General features: G+C 45.5%; 1 protein-coding gene across 1 annotated transcript in view; it reads left to right on the top strand.

The window, feature by feature from the left end:
- The window catches only part of PYGB (glycogen phosphorylase B), a 53657-nt gene that overhangs the window by 5223 nt on the left and 41774 nt on the right, over positions 1 to 6660 (top strand). The window lies entirely within an intron of this gene.

The raw sequence follows: 6660 nt of genomic DNA, 5'->3' as shown, positions 1-6660 counted from the left end.
TACCTCCTAAACTGTCTTCAGAAGATCACTGTGTTGTGTAGTATTTGTGTTGCGCATCTTTTCATCTCTTTATGTCAGGGAGCTTTATGTTTTTCTGTGATGTTACCTATTGGTATAGGCTTTGCATGTAATAAATAAACCCAATTAAAAAAAAAATGAGGCTGCCTCTAAGCCACTTAATATGTGTTACAGTGGTATTGCAAGAAGGGACCATACAAGAAAGTCAACAGCCCAGCTCAGCACCCTAGGCGGCAGGCCCCCAGGCTGCTGTAGAGGGGTTAAAGGGGTCCCTGTCTCTCTCAGGCTGAAGCAGGGGAGCGTCTGGTTTTTCAGCCAGCACTCCTTGAGCTGGGCGGCCCTGTCCACAGTTGCACAAATGGTGGCTGGGGAAGCTGGGGGGTAGGAGGGGTGGAAAGATGCTGGGCCAGGCCTGGGATGACCCTGGTCCTGTAGCAGCAGCAGCAGCAGAGTTTGGGGACACTGAGGAACTGGCCCTTTGCAGGTGAGCCTGCTACGCTTTTTCTTACGCCAAGCCTGAGCCCTCAGGTGGTTTTGTCCAAAATTGCCACCCTGCTAATTAGGTTCCATTACTCTCCCTGAAAATCTGGCCTGGCAAGGGAACCAATAGTGCCTGAGTTCAGAGCTAGCCCTTTGTTGTATTTAGGGTAGACATGGTGTTTCTCAGAGAGGTGAAGGGATCTAGGCCACCCGACTGGCCAGGCCAGGATCCGGGATTGGACCTGAGCATGTGCGATTCAGAAGTGTGTGCATCTCCTTGGGCCGTGCTGCTGGCAAGCCTACTTTAGTTTGCCTTTACTCTGAACCATCTTAAGGAAACTGGGGAAAACCATTTCAATACATTTGAAGAAATTATAAAAGTTCTTAGAACAAATTACACAGCAACACCAGAAAACACGCCATAGGCCAGAGTGCAGAGCTCGAGCTGGGCAGATCAGCAGTGCCTTCCGTACAGCCTGCCTGGGTGGGTGGTATCCGGGGGAGCCCCAGGGTCACTGCTTCTGCTCCCCTCTTATGCAGAGGTGCATTGGGAGGCTCCCTGGAGCTCTTTGCAGAATTAAATAAACTACAGAGCCCTTGACATCTGTGCTCAACTTGGGAGGAAAAAGAAAGACCGAAAGATTTTAAGATGAGGCCCAACATTGTATGCCTCGGTACCCATCCCTTACGAAAAGATAATCAAGCTGTTCCATAGTGCTAGTTAAAAGTTAGAAACTTTAGCAGAGATGGAACTACAACTACAACTTTAAAAATACATATTTCTATGGGGCTCCCGGGTGGCTTCGTCGGTTAAGTGTCCGACGGTTGATTTTGGCTCAGGTCATGATCTCAGGGTCACGAGATCCAGCTGGGTGTGGAGCCTGCTTGAGATTCTCTCTCTCCTTCACCCTCTGCCCCTCCCCACATTGTGCACCGTGCGCACGCACTCTCTCTATAAATAAATAAAAATACACATTCTAGTTAAAGGCAACATAAAAACGTCTTGATCATATTCCTGAGTGCCAGCTTGTTAAGAAGCCTCTTGGAGAGAACCTCAAAAGTAGTTACGAAGCAAGCCTTCGTGTGTACATAGGAAAAGGACATGATTGTGCTTGAAACCTTCACTCACACTCTTCTCGACAGCTGGGTTTTGTTGGGCTCTGGTGTTCTCACCGGTGCTAAGCCCGTCTGGAGGGAGGGGCGGCGCAGTGCTATGGAAACCCCGTATGACAATAACTCAGTTCAAGTGCAGAGTAAATAGCGTCTGAGAAGAAGCAATGGGCCATGAGCAGTGGTGACAGCAGCTGTCCTCCGCGTGGCTGTGGATTCACTCACTGCACTGCTGAGTTTGTGATGAGAAAAGTCTCAGGAAAGTGAGAAAAGTCTGTCAAAGACGGAACTCGGCATGGGTTTTTTGTACGTATGCATTCTCTTTGATTTTGTAGATTTAGCTGTGTATGGAAAGTTTTCTTTAATTATATACTGAAAAAGTGTTTTTAATGTTTTATTCAGGTCCTTTCTTCAGGGACACTAATCACGCAGATGTTAGGTAGTCTTTGTATTCCATATGGATATTTTCCTCTCCAGTCTTTTTCATGCTTCTCCCCCATTTTGTTCACTTTTCCAGCCAGGTCTTTGTTTCCAGCTTTGCCCCTGTTTTGCATTTAGTGGTACCTCCATTTCTGTGGCGGTTTTATCTCTTATTTATTTTTCTTCCCCGGGCTTGGTGCTCTCCTTTTGTTACCTTATCAGTGTTTCTTGACATCTTGGATTAGTCTGTACTAACAAATTGTATTTGTCTCTTGATAAATGCTGGGTGTTTGCCCATTTTATTTCTTTGTTCTGTTTTCCTGTTTTATTTTTTTATTATTTTTTTCCATGCAGCCCCAAAGGGGCAAGTTTTCCTGTTTTAAATTTCAGGATGTGGATCCTGAGTTCCATCTCCCTGAGTGGAGGGAATTCTTCCTGGACTAGCTGTTTGCAACTGGATGATGGGGCAGGGACCTGGAGGGTGTGTGCAGCCTGGAGCGAACAGCCCTTCCTGGGTCCCCAGATTTATGAGTGTGTACATGTTTTTGTGTGTATCCACATGTGTGAGTGCGTGTGCAAGTGCGTGAATTGTGTACAGGTGTGAGTGCATGTGAGTGTGCATGCATGCGTGTGCCCATGTGTGGCTGTGTACACGAATGCATGCATCTGTGGGTGTGTGTGAGTGCACATGCATGTGAGTATAAAGTGTTTTATCCATTCCTCGGCTTGAGAAAAGCAGAGGCCAGCAGTGGACAATCACCCTTGTCCTCGCCTTGCAACTTGGTGGTAAAGAGGTATGAGAGCCAGTTTTCTAATTTAGTTCTCCCTGTTCTGACTTCCCATCAGTGTGTTTTAGGGAAAAATGGGCAGAAGCATTTTTATTCTATCATCTTTATAATTGGAAGTATTCTGCTTAATGTACAACATTTATTTTACTGTACTCTGTCAAAATTTTGTACATTATTTCTACTATCTTATGTATATATATATATTTTTAAAGATTTATTTATTTATTGGACAGAGAGCATGCACGGAGTGGAGAGGGCCAGAGGGAGAGGAAGAGAGAGAGAATCCTCAAGCAGACACCCCGCTGAGTGCGGAGCCCAACACGGGGCTCAATCCGAGGACCCTGAGATCATGACCTGAGCCGAAATCAAGAGTTGAATGCTTAACTGACTGAGCTACTCAGGCACCCCTAATATTTTATATTTTTTGGTAACAGCTTTGAGATAAAAATTCAGATACCATGCAGTTCACGCATTTAAAGTATACAATTCAGTGGTTTCAGTATATTCACGGGGTTGGGCCATCATCACCACAGTCAATTTTAGAACATTTGCACTACCCCAGAAAGAAACCCAACAGCTTTTAGCTGTCACCCACCCCAAACTCCCTACCCACTCCTAGTTAGGCAACTACTAATCTACTTTCTTTCAGTAGGGTTATCTATATTTTATAAAGGGAATCATATAATCATATAATATGTGATCCTTTGTGACTGGCTTCTTTCATCTAGTGTAATATTTTCTAGGTTCCTTCTTATTGTAGCATATATTGGTACTTGATTCCTTTTTTTTTTTTTTTTTAAGATTTTATTTATCTGACAGAGAGGGACACAGAGAGAGAGGGAACACAAGCAGGGGGAGTGGGAGAGGGAGAAGCAGGCTTCCCACTGATCCTGGGATCATGACCTGAGCTGAAGGCAGACGCTTAACGACTGAGCCACCCAGGCACCCCGGCACTGTGTATTTTCTTTACAGAAATGTCTGTTCAGATCCTTTGCCAACCAACCATTGGGTTGTCTTTTTTTTATTAAGTTGTTTAGATATTCTAGATACAAATCTTTTGTCAGTTATATGATTTGCAAATATTTTCTCCCATTCTGTTCCTTCCCATCCTTTTTACTTTCTTCATGTTATCAAAAGTTTTTAATTTCGATGAAGTCTAATTTATCTGTTTTTTCTTTTGATGTCATACAAAAGAAACCATTGCCTATTCCAAAGTCATGAAGATTTACTTCTGTGTTTTCTTCTCAAAGTTGTATGGTTTTTTACATTTAGATCTCTGATCTACTTTGAATTAATGTTCATATATGGTGTGAGGTAGGAGCCCAACTTCATTCTTTTGCATGTGGATATCCAGTTGTCCCAGCACCATTTGTTAAAGAGATTATTCCTCCGACTGAATTATCAGGGCATGCTTGTTGAGAATCAGTTGGCCATAAATGTGAGGGTTGATCTGGGCCTCTATTCCATTGCCGTGTGTGTCCACGCTTACGCCAGTACCACACAGTCTTGCTGCTGTAGTTTTGTAATAAGGTTTGAGATTAAGAAGTGTAAGTCCTCCAATTTTGTCCTTCTTTTTCAAGATTGTTTTGACTATTCCAGATCCTTTGCATTTCCATCTGATCGATCCACTTAATCCTTCTAACGAATCAGTTTATCAACCTGCAAGGAAGTCAGCTGGAATTTTGACAGGGATTATGTTGAATCTGTAGATCCATTTTGGAAGTATTGCCATCTTATCAGTGGTAAGCCTTCCAATCCATTGACATGGGATATCTCCATTTTCTTTGTTTCCTTACCTGTGTATTTTGCAAATTGGGAGCCCATTTCTACCTTGGCTCACCCTCTGAAGCTGCTTCTTGGTTCTGAGGAGAATTGTTTAAAAACTGCTGCATGAAAGTGTGATATAATGGTGTGACCACAGCTGTAAAAACCCAGAGGGCGACACTGCTGAAACTGAAACCGTGCAATTTTTCAAAAGGTTTCTGGTCAGCTGCTGGTCAGAATTCTAAATGGGGTATAAAGACATAGTTTAAAGAGGGTCACTGCATGGAATGCGGGTCCCAGAGTGGCTCAGGCAGGTTGCCTTGTAAAGGCAGGACATCCCAGTAAAACCCTGGCCGAGAAGCCCTGCCGACAGTCTGTGGAAAGTGAATTCTCTCCCTGCATTCTGCAGCAGGGAGGGAAGCTGATTTTTTTTAAATTGCATTTTGAAAATTTTAGCCTGCAGGAAAGAAAAAATCATAGTCCAGTCCAGTCCATACTTTCCCATGGATTCATATCTGAATCCGAGACACACACACACTTATTGTTGTGCATGTGCACACACTCACGGACACACCCCTTTTCAAGGCCTGGTTTTGCTTTGTAACTTTTTATTTAGGAGCAAGAGTAGATTGGCAGAGGGTCACAAAGATAGTGTGGAGTACTGTGTAGCACTCTCTCCTTGCATGACCATAGCACGGTTATCAAAATGAGCTGGCACTGGCTCAGCACTTTCTTCGGATTTTACCACTTTTTCCTCTAATATTATCTCTGTCTCTGGATCACATCCGGGGCTCCCTAGTTATTATGTCTCCTTAATCTCCTCCCATCTGCGATGGTTGTTGGTCTCTCCTTGTCTTTCATGACCTTGGCAAATTGATGAATGCTGGCCAGGCAGTTCATAAGAATGACCCTTAGATGGGGGCCTGTCCAAGGCTCTTTCCTGATCAGTCTGGGTGGGGGCTTGGAAAGAATACCACAGAGTACCTTCTCATCACAGCGTATCACCGTAACCTGGCACTGATGGTATTATCCTTGTCACCTGAGGAAGGTGGCACAGCCAGGTCCCTCCCCTATGAAGTTACGGTTTCCTGTCCCAGACTGTTTAGTAGATGGGAGTCACCCCAATCCAGCCCCCCTCAGGGGAGGAGATTGGGCACCACCTGCTGGGGGGAAGGATATCAGAACTTTTGGACATTTGTTAACACCACCATGGTAATCGATAAATACTTTGGGGGAGACATTGGAGGCTGGCAGATACCCCTTAGTCTGTAAAGGTGTGCCCGCTGGTTTCAGGGTTCAGTGGTGGCTGTTTTCTGCGGCAGTTACACTGTGCTGTACTCCTGGTGATTTTCTGTCCCACTCGTTCCATCTGCGTACATTCATTGGAATTCTTCTGTAAGGAACATTTCTCCCTTCTTCCCCATTTATTTTCCCAGGCTTTACTTTTGATGGCAGGAAGCAGCATGGAGTCCCGTGTAAGAGCAAGACTCTGAGGGCCAGAGTGTGGCTCAGCCACTGCTGCCCCATGGCCCACTGGGGGGTTGTGAGGAGTAATTGGTACCACTCATGGGAAGGGCTTAGAACCCCACTCAGCTCCCAGTGAATGTGGGTGGTCCTCCTTCTTGTTTACACGGACTGTCACATATCCCAGTCCCCCTGAGTCAGGCAGCAGGCACTATCCAGACTTGGGCCCAGTGAAAATGGATGTATCCATCCATCCATCCAGTTGTGTTGACTGGGTGATGTTTACCGAGTACTTAGCGTGGGTGTCAGAAGCTGTTAATACTTGAGAGTATTCCCCCGTCACAGGGTTGTTTCATCCTGTGTTAGAGAGGTGAAGAGGTCATTTACTCAAGGGCCCGTGGTGGGGAAGAGGCCAAGCTAAGTTCAGACCTGGCTCTGTCCATTCTGGGAGCCTTGTTCCCCAGCGCTGCCCTGCCCTGCCTCCTGCCATCTGGGGGAGGCCAGCTTACATCCAGCAGGGCAGTGAGCAGAGGCTCTGCAGTAGAAGGGTCCTGAATGCTGCCCTTGGAAAGTTGAGGTTGGCCAAGGCTTGGCATAGGGAGTGAGCCCATTTGGG

The sequence above is a fragment of the Halichoerus grypus genome, chromosome 10 (assembly GCF_964656455.1).
Source record: "Halichoerus grypus chromosome 10, mHalGry1.hap1.1, whole genome shotgun sequence".
Classification (NCBI taxonomy): domain Eukaryota; kingdom Metazoa; phylum Chordata; class Mammalia; order Carnivora; family Phocidae; genus Halichoerus; species Halichoerus grypus.
The sequence above is the reverse complement of the archived record's forward strand: the minus strand, read 5'-3'. Positions and strand labels throughout refer to the sequence as shown.